We start from the raw sequence: 23421 nt of genomic DNA on the forward strand, positions 1-23421 counted from the left end.
TATCATATTGCCTCTATATAAATCCATGGTACGCCCACATCTTGAATACTGCATGCAGATGTGGTTGCCCCATCTCAAAAAGAGATATATTGGAATTGGAAAAGGTTTCAAAAAGGGCAACAAAAGTGATTAGGGGTATGGAATGGCTGCCATATGAGGAGAGATTAATAAGATTGGGACTTTTCATCTTTGAAAAGACACGACTAAGGAGGGGGATATGATAGAGGTCTATGAAATCATGACGGGTGTAGAGAAAGTAAATAAGGAAATGTTATTTACTCCTTCTCATAACACAAGAACTAGGGGTCACCAAATTAAATTAATAGGCAGCAGGTTTAAAACAAACAAAAGGAAGTAATTTTTCACACAATGCACAGTCAACCAGTGGAACTCCTTGTGAGAGGATGTTGTGAAGGTCAAGACTATAACAGAGTTCAAAAAAGAACTAGATAAGTTCATAGAGGATAGGTCCATCAATGGCTATTAGCCAGGATGGACAGGGATGGTGTCCCTAGCCTCTGTTTGCCAGAAGTTCGGAATGGGCAACAGGGGATGGATCACATGATGATTACCTGTTCTGTTCATTCCCTCTGGGGCACCTGGCATTGGCCCCTGTCGGAAGACAGGACACTGGGCTAGATGGACCTTTGGCCTGACCCAGTCTGGCCGTTCTTATGTTCTTATGATTATTCTCTTTAGTGTGTAGATGATTAGAACCAAAGTTCTTTTCACAATGGGATCAGAATTATTTTAGCTCCAGCTACATTTAAACACAGTTGTTGCTAGCAGCATTCTAGCCATTTCTCTTATTAATCTAGGGACGAGGGCCCAGATCCTCAAAGGTATTTAGGTGCCTAACTCCCATTGAATGAGGACATTTGTGAGGTTGAGTTAGTATTAGTAAAGCATGGGTGGCGGGTGAACCGGGGGCTTGGAGATGCTAGCCTGCCCCTCTTCCCACACCGGAGCCCAGCCACACCCCACCCCAGCCCCGGGCCACCCAAATGCCCCCAGCCCCCAAGCGCCGGTGGCCCAAGCACTGAGTGGGTGGTCCCAGCGCCCCCTAGCTCTGGGTGCCGTGTCTGCAGCCCCAGCCCCCTCAACCCCTCCCTCTGAGCACAGGCTGAGTAGCCCCAGTGCTGCCAGTCCCGCGAGGGACCATGGCCCCAGCTCCCCCAGCCTTGGAGCACTGGGCGCCATGGCCCCAGCACCTGGAGGCCCCTCAGCACTGGGCAGTCCCAAACACCCCAAGGCCTGGCTGCAGGGTGGCTGCGGCCGTCCTAGCCCCAGCACGCTCCCTGGAAGAGAAGCAGCCTGCCTGGGCTGGGGCCAAGGGGAAAGCGGCAAGCTGGAGGAGACCTCGGGGTGGAGTGTGAGTGGGGCCATGTGGAGCTGTTTGGGGAGGCATAGCCTCCTCCAACCTACAATATGCATCCCCCGTGCAGTAAAGTACCATATAAGCAGGGGTGTTGCAGCAATTTTTATAGTCGTGGTGCCGAGAGCCATTGAACCAAACTGTAAACCCTGTATATAATGGAAACCACTTCAAGACAGGGGGTGTGGCAGCACCCCCAGCATTCCTAGTTTTAGCACCTATGCATATAAGGGATTTATTAGCACCTAAAACCCTTCTGTGTCAGACGTGCAGAGAAGAGCCCAATTTCCCTGTCTGGCAGTAATTTCTCCAAGCATAGACAGGATTTCTGGGACAGACATATAATAATAAAACCTAGTTCATCTCATGTTTACAGCTCAAAGTGCCTTATAAAAGGAGATCAGTATCATTATTACCATTTTACAAATGGGGAAACTGAGGTACCAGGAGAGATGTGACTTGCCCAAAGTCATCCAGCAGATGAGTGGCAGAGCTGGGAATTGAACCCAGGCCTTCTTAGTTTGACCCTATCTAGTTCCGCATCCACTCGGGTATAGTGCTTCCAGTTCCTGCTTAACTCACTCACAAGGAACATAAATGATGCAGAAGTTCTGATCTCACTTTTCCCAAGTCACTACTGCCTACATAGGCCAAGAAAACAGGGTCCTTACTAGTGTTGCAAAGCTTCAGTAAGTGGGATTTATTACAAGGGTACTGAGCAGCCTTCATCTTGTGCTGTAGTCAGTGGGTGAATTTCACCCCTGTGCAGAAGGCCCGCAGCAGGCCTGTGCAACACTTAAGTCTCATTTAACCATTACTTTGAAGTCTTAAGTGGGGGATTATCCCTGTGTTGGCCCTCTGCACAGGGATCAGTGTCATGCCATATTCTTGGACCCCTCTCAACTGTTGATTGTGCAGCAGCATCCTCTGTCTTTTTCTCTCTCTCTATTGAGCTACTAATTCAAATGAACTCGATGGTGAACTATGTGCCTCAGTGGTCACCAGGGAGAAGGGAATGTGATGGTGATAGGTGCCAGAAAGAGCGAGCTCTCCCAAAGTGAAGAATCCGACATACCGACGGCTATCAGGGTGATGTCAGTACTGGAGACTGGTTAATCAGAACATCTGCAGCCTAAGAAAGCTCCAGATGGAACTCATTACAGAATTCTGGAGAATGTGTCAGAGACGGGGGCAGACCGGCTAGCTGGAGCAGCTTGACAATGTGCTATTGAGTTTCCTTTTGGAGAAACATATTGGTGGAAGCTTGCTACTCCGTCTGGTTTTCAAACAGTTTTCTTTCTGCAGTTATCAGTCATGCTGCCAGGCCTGCTGCTTCTGAATTGGTCCTGCCAAATAGGTCTCTTTGCCCATCACTATGACAAGAAAGCTGCTGAGCTAGTACCAGCTACGATATGGAGTTTTTTAGGGCCAGCTCAGTGACTTTTAGGTAAGCACTAGAGATCCAGGTTTCAGAGTAGCAGCCGTGTTAGTCTGTATCCACAAAAAGAACAGGAGTACTTATGGCACCTTAGAGACTAACAAATTTATTTGAACACAAGCTTTCGTGGGCTACAGCTCACTTCATCGGACTGGATTTTGAATGTTATAATTCTTGATGTCTGATTTGCAACAAAGCCCGTTGCCAACTCTGTCCACATATCTATTCAAGGGACACCATCATAGGACCTAATCATATCAGCCACACCATAAGAGGCTCATTCACCTGCACATCTACCAATGTGATATATGCCATCATGTGCCAGCAATGCCCCTCTGCCATGTATATTGGCCAAACCGGACAGTCTCTACGCAAAAGAATAAATGGACACAAGTCAGATGTCAAGAATTATAACATTCAAAAACCAGTCGGAGAACACTTCAACCTCCCTGGTCACTCAATTTCAGACCTAAAAGTCGCAATTCTCCAACAAAAAAACTTCAAAAACAGACTCCAACGAGAAACTGCAGAATTGGAATTAATTTGCAAACTGGACACCACTAAATTAGGCTTGAATAGAGACTGGGAGTGGATGGGTCATTACACAAAGTAAAAACTATTTCCCCATGTTTATTCCCCCACCGCCCACTGTTACTCACACCTTCTTGTCAACTGTTTGAAATGAGCCATTCTGATTATCACTACAAAAGGTTTTTTTTTCTCCTGCTAATAATTGCTCACCTTAATGGATTGGTTTAGTTATAGTGTGTATGGCAACACCCATTTTTTCATGTTCTCTGTGTATATCTTCCTACTGTATTTTCCACTGCATGCATCCGATGAAGTGGGTTTTAGCCCACGAAAGCATATGCCCAAATAAATGGGTTAGTCTCTAAGGTGCCACAAGGACTCCTCAGTTCTCTTTGCTGATACAGACTAACCCGGCTGCCTCTCTGAAACCTGAATGTGGAAAGTAACTGGAAAACTCGATACGACAGAGACTGACCTAGCACACACCCCTAGATAAAAGACTGTTGCAGATGGTGTGAAATGCTAACAACTCACTTCCATTAGTGCTGTGTTGGGGGGCAGGGAAGAGACTACACAATGCATTTAAATGCATTCTGGGTTGTAGTCTTCAGAAGGACCAATTCCTACTGATGTGAAAGTTACTTACCTGGTCCTAAAATCTCATAATGTAGTTGCTGTCTGTACTAGTGCCACTGTGCCCCCTCCCAAAAGGGCACATTATATCAGTGCCCTCGTTTTTGTGTGTGTCCCTGCCATTATATTGATCTGCCCAAGTAGTGAAAGAGGATAAAGGGAAGAAAAAGAAAGTAGGATAGAGGAGTTGTCTCTACACAAACTTGCACCAGTTTAGTTGAATGGATGTAACAGGCAGTGTAGAGACTCCTATTTCAGATAAGAGTGACTTATTTCTGTTTAGCTAACATCTGTTCCTAATCTATTTAAGATAAAGCAAAATATGCCACTCTTAAGCAGAATAAATGTGCCTTTTGCATTGGTTTAACCAGCTCAGTTTAAAATAACTTCTAGTTAGGCTGGGCAGCTCTGTGTGTAGACAAGTCCAGATATCACCATAGAGAAGACAGAATGATGGCCAAGTTGAAAGCCAGAAGGAGAAGGCAGCAGTGGCAGCCAGAGTGGGAAAGCAACAGCAGAAAGAGACATGTGGAAGGCATATCTTTCACTCCAGTCTCCTAAATCATCTCAATGTCTAGTTCAATGAAATAAAACCAGTTTTGATTTGACACATTTCTAGGTGCAAGCCAAATTCTTGTCTCATTCCACAAGTGGTTCCTTTTATCATCAGCTTTCTGATTTTATCCATCATTTTAAGACAGTTAGCTCATGTTTGGTTTTGACACAAGGTGAAACTGCTAAGTAGTGATCTGGGAGTTAGTTTTCAATGAACATCAAGAGAAGAATCCATTACTCTCCCATTCCTATTCACTTACAGCTGCTCTAGCTAGGCACATCCTCACAGGGAAATTCTTTCAGATCCTTTTGGTCACCATCATTCATTTCTGGTAGGCTGCATGGGAAATGCTACAGAAGTTATAAATATGTAGAAGAAGCATACATGTGGTCGGAGATGTTTGGAGGAAGGCTCCATGTCCCAAATCCTCAGTACTTCAAAATATACAAAGCTTATAATTAAAAAAGGCAGCCAGGTTTAATAGTTACCAGAGTCGTTTGGAGGTGGTGGTGGACAGGGGGAGAATGAGACGAAACAAATCAAAAAGACGCTACCACCAGCTAACCACTAAACATAATATCATAACTTTGTCAGGTGGGAGAATATTCCTCCTGAATATTTACTGGACAGGTTTTCTTCTTCAAGGAACCAATATTGGTCCTGGAGTCTCTGCCCCATCCTCACCACAGACTAGAGCAGCTTGAGGGGCTGCTCTAAATTGCCAGCTGGCAATAGCCATAGGGAGTGTGTTCTAGCTGTTCCCCCCTACATTGCCATGCATCCTATATAAAGACCCCTGGGAAGGAGGCATAGAAGCAGCTATGCCAGCACTATGCCTGCTGGGGAATCCACTCCTTTTGTGCTGCCTGAGAGGGGCAGATGGAGCAGAGACTCTGCGATATTCAGATGTATTAATTATACATTAAAATGTTTTGGGGGCAACATATTTCCTTGTCTAATCCTTTGGTTTTGCTTTATTTTAGTGGCACTGTATCTTGGGAACTCCTTGCTCCACTGACCTCAAATATGTACTAATAACTCTACCCTGAACCCCAGTGAGGCACAGCAATTCTAAAAACAATCTGAGAGCTTGTCTTCATGCACAGTGCTACAACGGTGCAGCTATCAGTGAAGATGCTACTACGCTGATGGAAGAACTTCTCCCGTCAGGTGGGCATAGTTAATCCACCTCCCTGAGGGGCAGTAGCTATGTCAAGGGGAGAGGCTCTCTCCTCGACACAGCACTGTCTACATGGGGGGTTAGGTTAATATAACTACATAGCTCAGGGGCTGGATTTTTCACACACCCGGGTGATGTTGTTCTACCAATATAGGTCTGTAGTGTAGACCTGGCCTGACTATATATTTGGATTTCAGAGCACTCAGAAAAAACAGCTGTTAAAAAGTAAGCTCTTCTCAAACTTCACTCTAATGGTGCTACCACAGCCACTAGAGTAACAGATTAAACCAAGTTAAAACAAATCAACCCTCTGGAAAGTCTAGCCTGAAAAAGAGAGAAAACGAGCCACATCACACTCGAGTATCAAGCCATCAAAATTGACAACAGGGCCCAAAGAGCACAGATGAAGTTGATGTGGCCAAGTTATTCTATATAAAAGCACTTGTGGGTTCAGGCCTTTAATTTCAAGTTCCTTGCTGGAGTTCTTCAAAATAGTTATTGTACCGCATGGTGAAACAGTACATATAAGAATCAAGATCTCAAGTTTATATTATCCCAAGGACACACGTGCTCCAGGTGAGGTGACAAACACAGGAAAAGTTATTAAAAGAGGGAGGTTATTGTACATTTGCAAAGTGAAGAATTCAGAAAGAACCCCTACTCAGGACCTTTGCTTAAGGTCCCAAGCAACACTGAGTTCCATGGAGTGTGTAGGGCTTTTGGGTAGGTGTTTAAAATCAAGTTTCTGGGTAAGCATGAAAGATCCCATGGCATTGTTGGTCAGAGGGGCTTTTCCGTGTGTTCTTAGGCAAAATTGCGCACACACCCCCTGCTGTTGTACATTGTTTTTTGTGCTCCAGTTGTCCACCAGTTTGCTAACCACCACCCCAGAAGTGGCTGCATTTCAACTGCTGATATCTATATATCAAAATTTGTGGGAGACATTCTGGATGACATGCACTATAGACATGAAATTATTGCATGCTTCCAAGGAGTTCACAGCTTATTGCTTGAGAGGACTTTTCCCACCACCTCTTAAAATGTGCTCTTTCATTTGCTGAGACTAATCAACACCCATCAAGCTGCAAGTCCCACTCAAAACAAGCAAACCTGTATAACCCAGCTCTCAGAAGTACCTGGGAGTGGGATTCCTGTTCGCTTTTCTCACCTCATTGGCAGTTTTGCAGGGTTTCAGGTTCTACTGGTCAGATCAGTGGCCTGGGAATCAGGACCCATGGATTTTAGCCCCTCCAGCCCCCCATCACTCCTGGTGTCCCTGCGACAGTCATTCACTTCTCTGTGCTCCAGTGTTACCCCATTGGTGAAAGGGGGGAAATAATAAATACGCTATCCAGGGCCCCTGCCCGAGGGCTGTTGCTGGGGAGAGGGAAGGATTCAGAGCCAGGGGCTGGAGCCATCGGGGAGCGGAAGCAAGGCTGGGGTGGAGCGCAGGGCTGCAGGCAATGGGGGGCCGGGCGGAATCGGGCCTCGCAGAACTTGACTCCACCCGGAGCTGGGAGCCACCTTGGGGAAGCGCCCGGCTCTGCACATGGGCCTGTCTGGGGATCTTCCCGACAGCAGTCCGCTCTCCAGACGCTGCCCCGCCCGCTAGGCTGGGGAGGCCACTGGGCGGCGACTGGCCGCTCCGGCGGCGCGGAGCGCACGGAGCCCCGGCAGAGGGAAGCGCCGGACGCGCCTAGGGTCCCCGCCTGTGAGTAGGGGCTGCGGGTCCCAGCGGGCGCGGGCGGCGGCGGCGGCGGCGGGGGGGGGGGGGGGGAAGCCGGGCTGGCCGGGATGCCAAGCCCCGTGCGGGGCGCTCTCCTGCTGGGGTAGGGGCTGAGCGCAGGAGCCCTGCGGAGGGACCGTGCCCCAGCCTGCGCTCTGCCCCCGGCTTCGGGGTGCGGTGCTGGGGGGAGCCGGGCGCTCCCACCCAGGGACCCTGCACCGGGGGGAGAGGCCGGCGCCTCGGAGCCTGTGCCGGCTTCAGGTCGGGTCTTGGGGGGGGGCCCTCGCCAGGCCAGAGGTGAGGAGCTCGGCGCGTGTACAGCCCCCAGGTGGGGGCTTGGGAGCCGGGGGGGGCATTGGGAATGGGGGTCCCCCAGTTCGGGGGGGCGGAGGCAGGCGCTGGGGTGAGCCTGTGAGGGGCACCGTGGACTCCCCGTTGCCAGCTGGGTCGCTGGTTCTTTCCTCACCCCGGTGCCTTTTGCATTTAATCTTTGCTGCCAGGGTTAATGCAGCCGGTGCTGCCAGTGCTCAGGATGTCAAAAGGCTCCCTATGTCTATTTTAAGTGTCTAGGGAGGCGGAGAGATTAGAGCTGGAGGCCACTGACACCGAAAGGCTCGGTACCATCCGCCCTCTGATTTCCTGGTAGAGCTGAGTGTGTGTGAGTGCATCCCACTGCTCCTCTCCGCGGGATACTCCTAATTTTAAAGCACCCTTTGTTTGAGCCAAGGAACATCTTTAGCCATCTGAAACCCATGGTACAGGCTCAGCAAATCTGTTCAGTAACAAGCTGCCAGAGGACAACAAACCTAAATACTCAAACCAAAGGAGCAGAGAACAATGGAGAAAAAAGTTCCTGATATTCTAGCTGACTAGCACTCATTTCCCTCTCTAGCCCTCCTGGTCCAATGTATGACTATGCCTTTATTATAGGGTCGGTCCTCAGGCTGGTTTTGTTCAATATCTTCATTAACGATCTGGAGGATAGCCTGGATTGCACCCTGGGCAACTTTGCAGATGACACTAAACTGGGAGGAGAGGTAGATACACTGGAGGGCAGGGATAGGATACAGGGGGACCTACACAAATTAGAGGATTGGGCCAAAAGAAATCTGATGAGGTTCAACAAGGACAAGTGCAGAGTCCTGCACTTAGGACATAAGAATCCCATGCACCGCTACAGACTAGGGACCGAATGGCTCGGCAGCAGTTCTGCAGAAAAGACCTAGGGGTTACAGTGGACGAGAAGCTGGATATGAGTCAACAGTGTGCCCTTGTTGCCAAGAAGGCCAATGGCATTTTGGGATGTATAAGTAGGGGTATTGCAAGCAGATCGAGAGACGTGATCATTCCCCTCTAATCGACATTGGTGAGGCCTCATCTGGAGTACTATGTCCAGTTTTGGGCCCCACACTACAAGAAAGATGTGGAAAAATTGGAAAACGTCCAGCGGAGGGCAACAAAAATGATTAGGGGACTGGAACACATGACTTATGAGGAGAGGCTGAGGGAACTGGGATTGTTTAGTCTACGGAAGAGAAGAATGAGGGGGGATTTGATAGCTGCTTTCAACTACCTGAAAGGGGGTTCCAAAGAGGATGGATCTAGACTGTTCTCAGTGGTAGCAGATGACAGAACAAGGAGTAATGGTCTCAAGTTGCAGTGGGGGAGGTTTAGGTTGGATATTAGGAAAAACTTTTTCACTAGGAGGGTGGTGAAGCACTGGAATGTGTCACCTAGGGAGGTGGTGGAATCTCCTTCCTTAGAAGTTTTTAAGGTCAGGCTTGACAAAGCCCTGGCTGGGATGATGTAGTTGGGGATTGGTCCTGCTTTGAGCAGGGGGTTGGACTGGATGACCTCCTGAGGTCCCTTCCAACCCTGATATTCTATGATTCTAGTTTCAGAGTAGCAGCTGTGTTAGTCTGTATTTGCAAAAAGAAAAGGTGTACTTGTGGCACCTTAGAGACTGACCAATTTATTTGAGCATAAGCTTTCGTGAGCTACAGCTCACTTCATCGGATGCTGTAGCTCACGAAAGCTTATGCTCAAATAAATTGGTTAATCTCTAAGGTGCCACAAGTCCTCCTTTTCTTTTTATGATTCTAGTACAGTTCTTTCTAGCCACTATTAAGTTGTCTGTAGGCCACATCCCTGCACGCACTTATACATGTGCTTAATTTTACATAGGAGAGTAGTCCATTGAAGTCAATGGAATTACTCACATGTGCCAAGTTACTTTCAGACAGAAGTGTCTGCAGAATTGGGGCCAGAGTTTGGATCTAAAGTTGACATATCCATAGTATTTAGGGAAAAATTAGCATTTTACTAAATTCAAAGGAAAAAAAGTTAAAGAAATAATAAAAAGTCTTGACGAGTGATATTGCGGAAGTTGCATGTATGCATATCACACTTAACTTGCATGTGTGGTATGTTACTTTCCTTACTGATTCAGAGCTCAATTATGCAGTATGTACAGAATGGCTGCAATATCAGGCCCATAAGTGAACACCAAAATGGGTTCATCAATGCACACCTTATAATACCCACATGAAATCAGACAGTCTTACAGCCCACACAAGGAAATTGGTGGGTTTGCTCTACCCACTTCTTAGCAAAGATTTAACAGTAGGCCACTGTAGTGAGGCTTCTATTAAGCCTGTTCTACTAAAATTTTACTTTGTTAATTTATACCACAGAACACTAATGTTTAAATGTGATGAAGTAAAATAAATAATTAAAATTAAATGACATTTTGTCAAATAAATAAAGTACATCCTTGGTTATATTCATTGCTCATGTACTGTATTGGTTAGTGTCTTCCTGTCATTCATGTGAATTACTGAGTTTTTATCATATGTAAAACTGGCACCATCTTTCTCAGAATATTGTTTCATGTGTCTTTGAGTCAGCTCTTTGTACTTTATGCTCTAAACCAGTGTTTAACTTATGTTAGCCCCACAGGGCCAACATGCTTACTGGGGAATGAGCTGGATTTTATTCTGCCTCATGCATCATCAATAATATTGTCCATTAAATCCCAAGTGTGTAATCTTTAATACTGTGCTATAATACACAGAAGGAACCCAACTTGACTTTCAGGTCTCAGGATGGGTTTGCCACACAGACGTTAAGAAAAATCCTCTCATCTTGTAAACTGAACAAATGATCTGTAATCACAAGTGCTAGGGAACCACATCTACTGTGCCATTTGTTTAAGCATCACTTTTCTGATGCGATCCCCAGTTTAAGAGCTTGCTCCTTGCTAACCACCCATCCTGTGAGTTAGTCCTTATTCATGCAAATAGTTTTATTGATTTCAATTGGGAATGCTTGTGTGAATAAGAATTACTCATGTGAGACAGATTTCTTAGGAGCATGCCCTACACATGCACCATGTGCATGTACCTGGGTAGCAAGGTGCACACAGTCTTCCTCAGTATGGCCCTACTTCACCCAACAAATCATTCCCTCTACGTAATCCTGTGTAGTCACACCATTTTCCTTAAAGGTAGGCCTTGAAGAAGTGCAACAGCCCTGACAGCCATTCTGATGAGTCCCAATGTTGCTTAGGTGCTGATCTTGTTAAGACCTGGGTGTGGGTGAACCCCTGTATACCCACATGGAGTGCCATGATGACAATGGAGCTCTGCATTAGCTCACTGCAGAACTGGGGCCTTATTAGTTTTGAAGGTGGTACACAGTTTTGGACTGTGGGAGGGAGGAAACTCATTTACATAAACTGCTCCCCCTGGGCAGCCTTGCAGTCCCCTGCTGTGGCTTTTGTGGCTTTCTTTTTGATCTTTGATATCTGCCTGCTATCGCCTTGGCATGTGAAGCTTCTATAGTTTGCATGCCTTAGAAGCAGCAGGTTCTGCTAGAGGGGGCTTTTAAGTAATGCCATTTAAAGCATTAAAATTGCTTTTCTGATATTTGCAGGGCCAGCTTCAGATACTCATGATTTCCACTCTCTCCACTGCAGCAGCCCCCCCCGAAAAGCATGTAATAATACCTTTGTATGCATGCAGGTGACGTGTTATATTATAGGAAATGTGGATATATAGGTGCTATTGCTGCAAAATTCATACAATGAAAAACAAATGGTCACACATGACTGAAACCACTTTCTGTGAGTGGGTGTTTCTGTCAGCAAGATGCGGCTTGATTATTATTATTATTATTATTTTTTGCATAACACTATACAATGTGCACTGTTGGGACTATTGTTGAACCAAATACCTTACTTTGGGCTTGAGCCTGAAAGGTGCTGAGTACATGAGTAGTTCCATTGACGTCAGTGAAATTGCTCATATGCCTAAAGTTAAGTACATGTTCAATGCTGTGCAACATCAGGTCAGAGTCCTCAGCTCTTTGCAAGATTGAGCCCCTAAATATTTGATCAAAAAGACCACATCCTCACAGACTGGGTATGAAGTTAAATCCTGGTGTAGGATTCGAACCCATAACTCTTTAGCCCTCAATTGTGCCCTCAATTCTGATTTACTTAGGTGCTGACCAACTCCCACCTTATTTACTTAGGTGGGAGTTGCTCAGCACCTCCTTAACTTGGGCTTTATATATGCATAATGTAAATGTATGTACAACACATATATATTAACAGTACAGTGCAGATTGCACTCTGATTTTCACTATGTAACTAAATTTTAATTAGATGCTCCAGCAGCAGAGACTAAATATCTTCATGTGTTTATCACTATACGGGTTGAAAATGAGATGTTTTTCTCCACTGTCGTTTGCTTGAGTTTTCATTCTAATGCTCAGTGAAATTTTGTTAAAACCAAATGTCTAAGATTCCTAGATGCCCAGTGCAGATTTGATTACACAAACATTACTTGTAATTTGGGACCTATAATACAGTCTTTTTAGCCATTGCCACATATTGTGCAATCAATATCCACTCTTCCCAGTCTCTCTGGGATCCAGTAGTCATGATAAATTAATTTTGCTGTCTTAGTGTAAGCCTCAGGACTTCAGAAGATTTACTAGTGCTAGTGCAAATATTACCACAGACTTCAGATTCAAAATTAATGTTTGTCTGTTCTCCAAATTTGTCTTAATTTATCAGTTGGTATATTTGCTGCAGACAAAATATACCTACCAAAGGGCTGTTTAGCCTCTTCATTTACCAAGAAGAGGGTGGGGAGACAGGGAGGAAAGAAATGAAGAATGATCCTGCATTCAGAACCCTTGTTATTGATACAAGAAAAGTCCGCTTATTTGGAATGTTTCGCAATTAGATGATGCTGACAGATGAAAATGTCAAGATCATGAATAACTGTTGAAGAAAGGGTTAGAATGTTACTTAATTCTGAACAATGGAGAAAATGAAGATGCACTGAACAGTATTTGTCTCATTCTCATTACATGATTATTCTGGATGGATTCTATGGGAGAAAGTCTAATATGTTTGGTGCTAACAAATAAACATTCTTGCATCTATAATCAATACTGCATAATCTTTGCTGTAATTCCTCTAAGCCTTCCGGTCAGGATTTTTCATCCGTATTGCTGAATCATTTTAAAATAGTTTTAAAATGAAACTAAAGAAAATGAACAGAGGCCCAGCGAGTGTTTTTCTGAGGATTTTCATTAATCTTTGGCTTTATACTACAGCCTGTGTTTACCATGTGGTTGGTTTCAAAATCTGTAGTTATATAATGTGAACATCAAGCTGTGTAATGACAACTCAAACATAGGAGTGTGACCAGCGTCCACGTTATACACTCTATCGTGCACAGTGGGCCACCAGTGTTATCCTGAATCATGCGTGCACACAGTTGTTAATTCTGAAATAATTTTCAAACGCAATGCCAATGACACAAGCATAGACCTCATTTGAAACTGATCAGTGACTTCAAAAGTAATTAGAACAATTTGCATAAGGGCTTGTTATTTACCATCTGTTTTAATTGGAAAGCAGTTTTTCCAATAAGACTCTAACAAGTTACTGTGTCTTATTTAAGACCAATCTACAGTGCAATTTAAACAGAGAGACAAATAAGTTTGTCTTGATCTGGGAAGGTTTATCGCCACACCTTTTGCTGATAACTTGTATATGCAATAGAATGAGTGCTACAGGTTACAACTGGAAAATACCTCCTCACGTAGCTGCAGATGAGATATGTAATTAACTCCAATAACAGGAACTATTTTAAACAATATTACTCAGTGTTGCCAATGCCTACAGTGTTATCACTTGTCTCATGATAATTGGTGTTTTTCTTAAAGCCTCAGCTCTTGGAGTCAAGGGATTATGTCAGGTTTCAGAGTAACAGCCCTGTTAGTCTGTATTCGCAAAAAGAAAAGGAGGACTTGTGGCACCTTAGAGACTAACCAATTTATTAGAGCATAAGCTTTCGTGAGCTACAGCTCACTTCTTCAGATGCATATCGTGGAAACTGCAGCAGGCTTTATATATACACAGAGAATATGAAACAATACCTATTCCCACCCCACTGTCCTGCTGGTAATAGCTTATCTAAAGTGATTTCCAGCACAAATCCAGGTTTTCTCACCCTCCACCCCCCCACACAAATTCACTCTCCTGCTGGTGATAGCCCATCCAAAGTGATAACTCTTTACACAATGTGCATGACAATTAAGCTGGGCTATTTCCTGCATAAATCCAGGTTCTCACATCCCCCCCACCCCCATACACACACAAACTCACTCTCCTGCTGGTAATAGCTCATCCAAACTGACCACTCTTCAAGTTAAAATCCAAGTTAAACCAGAACATCTGGGGGGGGGGGGTAGGAAAAAACAAGAGGAAACAGGCTACCTTGCATAATGACTTAGCCACTCCAAGTCTCTATTTAAGCCTAAATTAATAGTATCCAATTTGCAAATGAATTCCAATTCAGCAGTTTCTCGTTGGAGTCTGGATTTGAAGTTTTTTTGTTTTAAGATAGCGACCTTCATGTCTGTGATCGCGTGACCAGAGAGATTGAAGTGTTCTCCGACTGGTTTATGAATGTTATAATTCTTGACATCTGATTTGTGTCCATTTATTCTTTTACGTAGAGACTGTCCAGTTTGACCAATGTACATGGCAGAGGGGCATTGCTGGCACATGATGGCATATATCACATTGGTGGATGTGCAGGTGAACGAGCCTCTGATAGTGTGGCTGATGTTATTAGGCCCTGTGATGGTGTCCCCTGAATAGATATGTGGGCACAGTTGGCAACGGGCTTTGTTGCAAGGATAAGTTCCTGGGTTAGTGGTTCTGTTGTGTGGTATGTGGTTGTTGGTGAGTATTTGCTTCAGGTTGCGGGGCTGTCTGTAGGCAAGGACTGGCCTGTCTCCCAAGATTTGTGAGAGTGTTGGGTCATCCTTTAGGATAGGTTGTAGATCCTTAATAATGCGTTGGAGGGGTTTTAGTTGGGGGCTGAAGGTGACGGCTAGTGGCGTTCTGTTATTTTCTTTGTTAGGCCTGTCCTGTAGTAGGTAACTTCTGGGAACTCTTCTGGCTCTATCAATCTGTTTCTTTACTTCTGCAGGTGGGTATTGTAGTTGTAAGAAAGCTTGACAGAGATCTTGTAGGTGTTTGTCTCTGTCTGAGGGGTTGGAGCAAATGCGGTTGTATCGCAGAGCTTGGCTGTAGACGATGGATCGTGTGGTGTGGTCAGGGTGAAAGCTGGAGGCATGCAGGTAGGAATAGCGGTCAGTAGGTTTCCGGTATAGGGTGGTGTTTATGTGACCATTGTTTATTAGCACTGTAGTGTCCAGGAAGTGGATCTCTTGTGTGGACTGGACCAGGCTGAGGTTGGTGGTGGGATGGAAATTGTTGAAATCATGGTGGAATTCCTCAAGGGCTTCTTTTCCATGGGTCCAGATGATGAAGATGTCATCAATATAGCGCAAGTAGAGTAGGGGCTTTAGGGGACGAGAGCTGAGGAAGCGTTGTTCTAAATCAGCCATAAAAATGTTGGCATACTGTGGGGCCATGCGGGTACCCATAGCAGTGCCGCTGATCTGAAGGTATACATTGTCCCCAAATGTGAAGTAGTTATGGGTAAGGACAAAGTCACAAAGTTCAGCCACCAGGTTAGCCGTGACATTATCGGGGATAGTGTTCTTGACGGCTTGTAGTCCATCTTTGTGTGGAATGTTGGTGTAGAGGGCTTCTACATCCATAGTGGCCAGGATGGTGTTATCAGGAAGATCACCGATGGATTGTAGTTTCCTCAGGAAGTCAGTGGTGTCTCGAAGGTAGCTGGGAGTGCTGGTAGCGTAGGGCCTGAGGAGGGAGTCTACATAGCCAGACAATCCTGCTGTCAGGGTGCCAATGCCTGAGATGATGGGGCGCCCAGGATTTCCAGGTTTATGGATCTTGGGTAGTAGATAGAATATCCCAGGTCGGGGTTCCAGGGGTGTGTCTGTGCGGATTTGATCTTGTGCTTTTTCAGGAAGTTTCTTGAGCAAATGCTGTAGTTGCTTTTGGTAACTCTCAGTGGGATCAGAGGGTAATGGCTTGTAGAAACTCATGTTGGAGAGCTGCCGAGCAGCCTCTTGTTCATATTCCGACCTATTCATGACGACAACAGCACCTATTGGAATTCATTTGCAAATTGGATACTATTAATTTAGGCTTAAATAGAGACTTGGAGTGGCTAAGTCATTATGCAAGGTAGCCTGTTTCCTCTTGTTTTTTCCTACCCCCCCCCCCCAGATGTTCTGGTTTAACTTGGATTTTAACTTGAAGAGTGGTCAGTTTGGATGAGCTATTACCAGCAGGAGAGTGAGTTTGTGTGTGTATGGGGGTGGGGGGGATGTGAGAACCTGGATTTATGCAGGAAATAGCCCAGCTTAATTGTCATGCACATTGTGTAAAGAGTTATCACTTTGGATGGGCTATCACCAGCAGGAGAGTGAATTTGTGTGGGGGGGTGGAGGGTGAGAAAACCTGGATTTGTGCTGGAAATCACTTTAGATAAGCTATTACCAGCAGGACAGTGGGGTGGGAATAGGTATTGTTTCATATTCTCTGTGTATATATAAAGCCTGCTGCAGTTTCCACGATATGCATCTGAAGAAGTGAGCTGTAGCTCACAAAAGCTTATGCTCTAATAAAAGGGATTATGTGACAATCAGAGCTTTCATTAAAAACAAAAATATCTAAGTTTCTACCTTTGTGGAGAAAGACTTGAAAATCTGAACTGAACGTACCCTCCCAAGGGCTCAGAAACTAGAAGACAAATATCACCCCCATATTATTTTTTGGTTTAAAAATCATGAGTTGTTTTAATCTCATAATTTTATTGAAGCCTAATTCATGATTTTTAAAGGTTTAGGGTTGGCAGTAGTGCTCCCTAGTGCTTTGGCAGTTTACAATAACATGGAGCTAATTTCACAGCCTCTTTATAAGAAGCTTCTTAACCCTTCAAAAGAAAAATGGAAGCTAGTGCAGGTGGGTTTATTTTTCTGATGGCTTTGACCGCACCCCCACAGCTGATCTCATCTGGGCTATTTACTGTTGAGTTATACAACAAGCACTGCTCTCACAAAGCCATTTTCTGTAACTACCAGATTTGCATATCTGGATCTATTAATTATTTCTCTCTACTGCAATATATATCTCATTTCAGTTTGATTAAAATTTACTAATAAATGGAGGCTACCATAATTCATAGGAGTTGGTTCGATATTATTGCCTGTGTTTGCTGGAAAAGTTGACATAGCATTGGTTGAAAGTAGACTATCTCCATAAAATCAGTTTTTCCACTGCAGTTGTCCTTTAGAAGAATGTCCTGATGTTCCATTGATTTAAGTGACCCCTGCTAGCAGTGAAGGGGTTAATCCTGTTGACTAACTCTGCCCTTATTTATTTTACCAATTTGTGTTCTATTGAATGACTAGGCTGCTTTTAAAACACTTTCAGCTTCCCTAAGAGAGTTAGATGCAGCCCCTTCTGTGTAAGTAAGGAGCTTTGTCCAGTGTTACACCATGGGGCTAGGAGTCAAGCAATCTGGTCTCTTTTCCCAGCCCTGCTGCTGACTTCCTGTGTGACTTGAAGCAAATCACACAGGGCCTGCTACTTTTCCCAGTGACGTGGGTCAGGTACTGATTGTACCCAGTAGATTGCAGGTCAGGCTCTGTCCCAGATGTGGACTCCCCACAGAGCTTCCATTCCAGAAAGATGCATGAGATGTTCACTCTAAGATCCTTTAATGCACTGCCCAGGTATGGCTGATCTGGTCTCAGATAAGGTAAATTACACACAGAGCACCAGGTAGCTGCTGAACAGTATCATACAGTTTAGCATTTAATTACAAAGTCAGTGGGAGTTTTACCTCTGTGACTCAGGATTAGAGCTGAGTGAAGAATGATTTTTCAATTTGTTAGCCAAACTAAACCGGGAGAAAAATTAGTTGTAGGAAATGAAATATTTTTGGCTTTTCTCACTGAAATAAAAAAACAGAAAAGAAGTGCTTCCATCCCAAACAAAATTTTTAGTTCTACCCAAAATGAGAACATTTTGTTTGGCTGAAAAGATATTTTGAGTTTAGTTTAGTTTCCAGTGTTTTTTTGTTGTTGTTGTTTTTAAATACATCTAGGCAATTTTCTAACATAACTCTGCAATTTGAAAAGAAAGTTGAAATGTTTCATTTAGAAAAGGCTGAATTAAAGTGTTTTGACTTCTTAAAAATAATGTTTTTCAGTGAATAAACCATCTGTTTGCAAAGCTTTGCCAGGTCCCCTTAGAATACCCATCTGTAAGCCCAGAGGCATCCCACTGCCTGAGAGGCTTAAGGGGGACAGGTTCTCCCACCCCTGTTTTTAATAAGCACTTTGACCTTTTCAAAGTAGAGGCAGGTGTTAGGTATTCCCAAGTCAGATCCTACCCCATGCCCACATCTCATTGTTTTTTTGGGGGGTAGGCTCCCCTACCTTTCTGGGAGAAGGGGTTCAGTATCATCGTTGTAGCTGTGTTGATCCCAGGATATTAGAGGGACAAGGTGGGTGAGATAATATCTTTTACTGGCCCAACTTCTGTTGGTGAAAGAGACAAGCTTTCAAGCTACACAGAGCTCTTCTTCTGGGTGATTGTGAAGTGCTCTGAGAGTCTCCTTTTAAAGAAGCTCTAGTAGTGCAAAGTTATGAATATAATTATCCGGGAACATGTACCAAACTGGGGAGTGAATGGTGCTTTCTTGATTTCATTCTTGGTTCTCCAGCTACAGTACATGTTATATTCAAGTCTGGCATGAATTGATTTAACATGTTAGGGCACCACATGGGACACTGTGGATTTGTCTAGCTTATCCTTCAAATCTCAGTTTAAAAAAAAGAGATAGAACCATGATATACAGAGAGTGGGATATGAAAAACCTCCTGTCCATTAGATCAGTGGTTCTCCACGTGTACCCATGGTGGTACGCTAAGGTCTTCCAGGGAGTACATCAACTCATCTAGCTATTTACCTAATTTTACCACAGGTTACTTAAAAAGCACTAGTGAAGTCAGTACAAACTAAAATGTCATACGGTCAATGATTTGTTTATACTGCTCTATATACACTGAAATGTAAGTACAATATGTACATTCCAATTGATTTATAATTATATGGTGGTAATGAGAAAGTAAGTAATTTTTCAGTAATAGTATGCTGTGACACTTTTGTGTTTTTATGTCTGAGTTTGTAAGCAAGTAATTTCTAAGTTAAGTGTACAGAAGACAAATCAGACTCCTGAAAGGGGTACAGTAGGTTGGAAAGGTTGAGAGCCACTGCATTAGGTCAACAGAAGGTTAATAAGATCAACAGAAGATACTACATAGTAACTGCCTTATGACAGCACTTATGAAAGCCTTTTGTAAACATCCTCCAGACTTTGACTTCAAAAGAGTTAAGAAAGACCTTGTCTACAGACTTCCGCTCTGCACCTGGGCTTTAAAGTCTGCCCCCTATAACTGCCCCCAGTGTCCGGTCCTTCTTTTTGAAAATAACATAGCAACCCAACATTAGAGACTGGAATTCAAAATCTCAGCACAACACCTTGGCCAACTGCACCGTGTTCTTCCTCACCTCTGTGTTTCTTCAGTATAGGAACAATAATTATACAAGAAGTGGAGGAATGTTAAACCATTTATACATGTATTACTAACTGCCAGTATATGTTTCTTTAAGGGTTTATGTTTCAGTACCAATTTCCTTTGTTGGAATTCATCTTTTGTGCTTTCTTACCTTACCATTGTGATGACTGAAGAGTGGATTTAATGAATGTTAGACCCCCAAGGCTGCTGGCTAGTGGGTTCTTCAATAATTAAAAACAATAGCTTATTAGGGAAGAAAATACATTAAAAATGTTAAGGTTCTTATTGTAAATCAGCTTAAAGCAAAGGAAATCTGAGTTTTATCTCTGAAATTCTTGCTTTAGCTGATTTGTCAAGTCTGTAGAATTAAGTTAATCTAATTAAAAAGATAATATCAAAATATAAGCAATGTAACAACCATCTTAATTAGAGAGATGATGAGACAGAAGGAGAGCAAGCCTGCTATTGCTATAGTATGGGTCTAAAGAATCTGCATTAGAAGTTATACCACACCCACTTTTGTGCATGTGAGTGGGGTTAGAAAAGTGACTAATGAAAAACAGCATACTCTCACTCACCAGATCTCACCCCTCTGTGTATAAGAGTCATATATGCTGACTTTTTACTTCTGCTATCAGAAAAATCTCAGTTTGACTTTCAGTTAACAGGGCTAGCAGATAGGCAGGAAAGCATTTTTACATATAGAGAGAGTTAATTAGAAAGACAATAAACTGCAACTTTTAACACTTTAGCAGGGTTGCTTTTTCAGAGTGGAATCAAACTTTAGCTTTGTAAGAACTCAGACCATGTTGTCATTGTATGTGGTGTGCAGCGTTGTTAGTCCGTAACACTCTTCCATTGTATTTCCCTGGGGCGACTGTAATAATGTTTTCTGTTATATTTGGCAATAATCTATCAATTCATAGTGACAATACTATGCACAGTCCTGGGAAAAGGCTGGTACTGTTGCTGCTCCAAAAGACTCATTAATTTTAATACTTAGTTTCATTTGTCTCAGTGAAATCTTGACCCTTACCCATTATGTGCAAATAGTACAATATGGAATATTGTGATACCGAAGGTAACAAACTATAAAAGTCCTTCCATAATTTAACTCGGCAGTTGTATCTTTTGGTTGCTTTAAAATATTAGAAGGGCCTGGAATTCAAATGATATGTTAAAGGCCTTTAAAACATTAAGGACTGTCTAAGAATTTTCCTGGTGTGGGGGGAACTCTCAGCTGGGGGCAGAACCAGTACACCTGGTTCTTGCACCACTCCCCACACCTGGCCTCCAAGTAATGGTATCAGTACTTTGCTCTGGCTTATCCCCAGGTGGTATATAGTTCCTCGGGGACCATTGCCAGCTGGCACAAATTACAGCAGCTCCCAGGCTACTCTAACCAATGCAGAAAAGATTTGCCTTGAGCATATGATCCCCTCTCTCACTGCACCAAATGGAAACTTCTTGTGAGAGAGAATCTGGGCCTACCTGCTTTAATGGGACCTAATAACCTGAAGGAGATAGAGGAAGACTCTCTAGTTAAATATGATGACACTAAAAACTCCTCTTATTCTTATTTTCCTGTTACTCTAAGTTTATAGTTGACTGGTATCTCTCTGTATGGAAGTTACTTTATTAAATCTAGTAGCAGAAAAGAATCTGTAGCTAAAATCAGTGTATCTGCATCAAAAGTTAATCATATTACCAGGACTAACAAAGTTAAGCTGATTCCTGTGCATGCAGGGTGAAATTCACTCCAAGAGAGCTTGAGCAAGGCTCTAAGCATCAATTAAGCCCCACATTAAGACAACTGAGATACTAAAAGCAATGGGCACCTAATTAGAGTGATTTTGATTGAAATCCTTTACATGCAACACAACTTCTCTGATCAGTAGCGAGGATCTCATTTCAGCAAGGTACTTAACCACATGCCTAGCTCCAACATGTGTAGCCCTATTGAAATCAGAGGGTACTGCTCGCTGAATGGGTGCCCAAATTTGCTAAATAGTTCTAGGCTTTAAAATGCTGCTGAAGTTTGTATCTTTCCTGCAATTGGAAATGTAGTAGATTATTTTGTCTTCCCTTTTCTGTGGGAACAATGCCAACATATTTAAGAGATGGTTGGGAACAAACTGCTGATCTTTACAGATTCCCAGAAATGGAATTTGACTAGTCCAGTGTGGTGCTGTGTGAGAACCTGCATGAAGTTACTTCTGTACAAGGTATGTTTTGTTATATAATGATTTCAGAACTCTTGACTCAAGGGGACACATCCTCAGATGAAGCAAATTGGTGAAGCTTCATTGAGTATAATTTAACTCGGCAGTTTGGTTGACTTCATTGGTGCTATCACAGTTCTTCTTTCATATGGCTGGTGTAGAGAATCAACTGCAATTTCACCTGAAGTTGATTGAGCCAAATGGCTACATCAGGAGTAGCAGAATTTATTGCAGTAAATGCCGCCTCCTTATTTATAAAATGGGCAGTAGATAGCCACGCTGCGGAGTCCTTGATTTTCCATTTGTACATTATATACCTGCATCTACCATGGCTGGTTCGAATTCAGTTCCAAGTTGACCAAGATGACTGTGGAAGGTCAAACCCAGAAACCTTCTGCATGGGATCTGGCACAAGGTGCTTATTTTTTTAAGTTTTTTGTTTAGCCTAATCTGCTTTCCAAGCCTCGTTCTGATCATAGCCTGATTGCGTGAGTCTAAACAAATGTTCCCAGAAAGGCTTGCGGGACTTACAATGTTGCAGGGAGGGGGAGCGTTGTCAAGGCCTTGGTGAATAGGAAGACCTCTGTTTTCACAGGTTGGCTGAGCTTTGCAGAATGTTGCAGCAGTTCGGCGTATCGGTGGGGGAGCAATAGTAGACAGGACAGGTAGCCAGGGTGTTAGAGTCGACTTAAGGGTTCCTGCGATGCAGCACATCACTGTATTTAGCTGGGTATCCACAAGTCGTGTGTGGCTGCATCTGCTCCATACCAGTGCACAATATTCAGCTACTGAAAATACAAGTGCTATTGCAGATGTTTGCAATGCTGATACACCCCAGGTTGTACCTGCTAGTTTCTGGATTATGTTGGCTCCTGTTTTTATCTTTCCAGCTACCTTCTCAAGATGATCATGGAAGGAGAGGGTGCGGTCGAGTTTCACTCTGAGATATGTTGGAGTGTAATCGTGTTGCACATTTTTACCACAGAAAGCAACTTTCAGTGCAGTTTTGGCACTCTTATCATCAAGATGAAATGCGCTTACTATTGTTTTTCCAGGGTTTGGTTTGAGCCTTCGTTTCTGGAAATATTGTTCCATATTTTGGAGGCCCTCAGTGAATGCTTTTTCAATGTCATGGAGGTTTGATGCTTGGATTGCCATGGCAAGATCATCTGCCTATCCAAATTTTCATGATTTAGTTGGAGGCATGTCACTTATGTAAATATTAAAAAGGGTTGGCACAAGTACAGAGCCTTGTGGTAGTCCATTGTTTATGATATGGGCTACCACATCGCACATCACTCGGCGATCTCCCAGTCATCAGAGCAGCAACTCAACAAATTATTACACTTTCACCAGCTGAAGATCTGGTTTATGGACATAAATCTTTCTATCTTACATATTTATAGAGTACTCATTTTTATAGCATCTCAGTGGTACGTATACCTTTCTGACTGATTGCTTTTATAGATGTAGGCATAATGGAAGGGGAGGGTGAGAGACAGCTGTGGTCTGAGCACAGACCTGGAAATCGGGAATTCCTTACCATTCCCTTCCTGAAACAGATGTTGGAAAAGTCACTGAATTACTTTTCCTCCATTTTCCCGTCTGTAACAGTGGTAAGGAGTAACCATATATATCACATGGTGGTTGTAGAAATTAATGCTTGTAAAACACTCTGAAGGTATAAAATGCTGCATCAGTGCGAGGTA

At 43.6% G+C, this 23421-nt stretch overlaps 1 protein-coding gene across 1 annotated transcript in view; it reads left to right on the forward strand.

Moving 5' to 3' along the window:
- Window positions 1–7304: 7304 nt before the first annotated feature.
- Window positions 7305–23421, forward strand: part of KIAA1210 (KIAA1210 ortholog) — a 92956-nt gene continuing 76839 nt past the window's right edge. Inside the window, exon 1 of the mRNA XM_073361358.2 lies at window positions 7305–7424. The gene's annotated coding sequence lies outside the window, so the exon portion shown is untranslated. The remainder of the gene's footprint in view (window positions 7425–23421) is intronic.

Source organism: Lepidochelys kempii, chromosome 9 (genome assembly GCF_965140285.1).
Source record: "Lepidochelys kempii isolate rLepKem1 chromosome 9, rLepKem1.hap1, whole genome shotgun sequence".
In the NCBI taxonomy this organism is placed as follows: Eukaryota; Metazoa; Chordata; order Testudines; family Cheloniidae; genus Lepidochelys; species Lepidochelys kempii.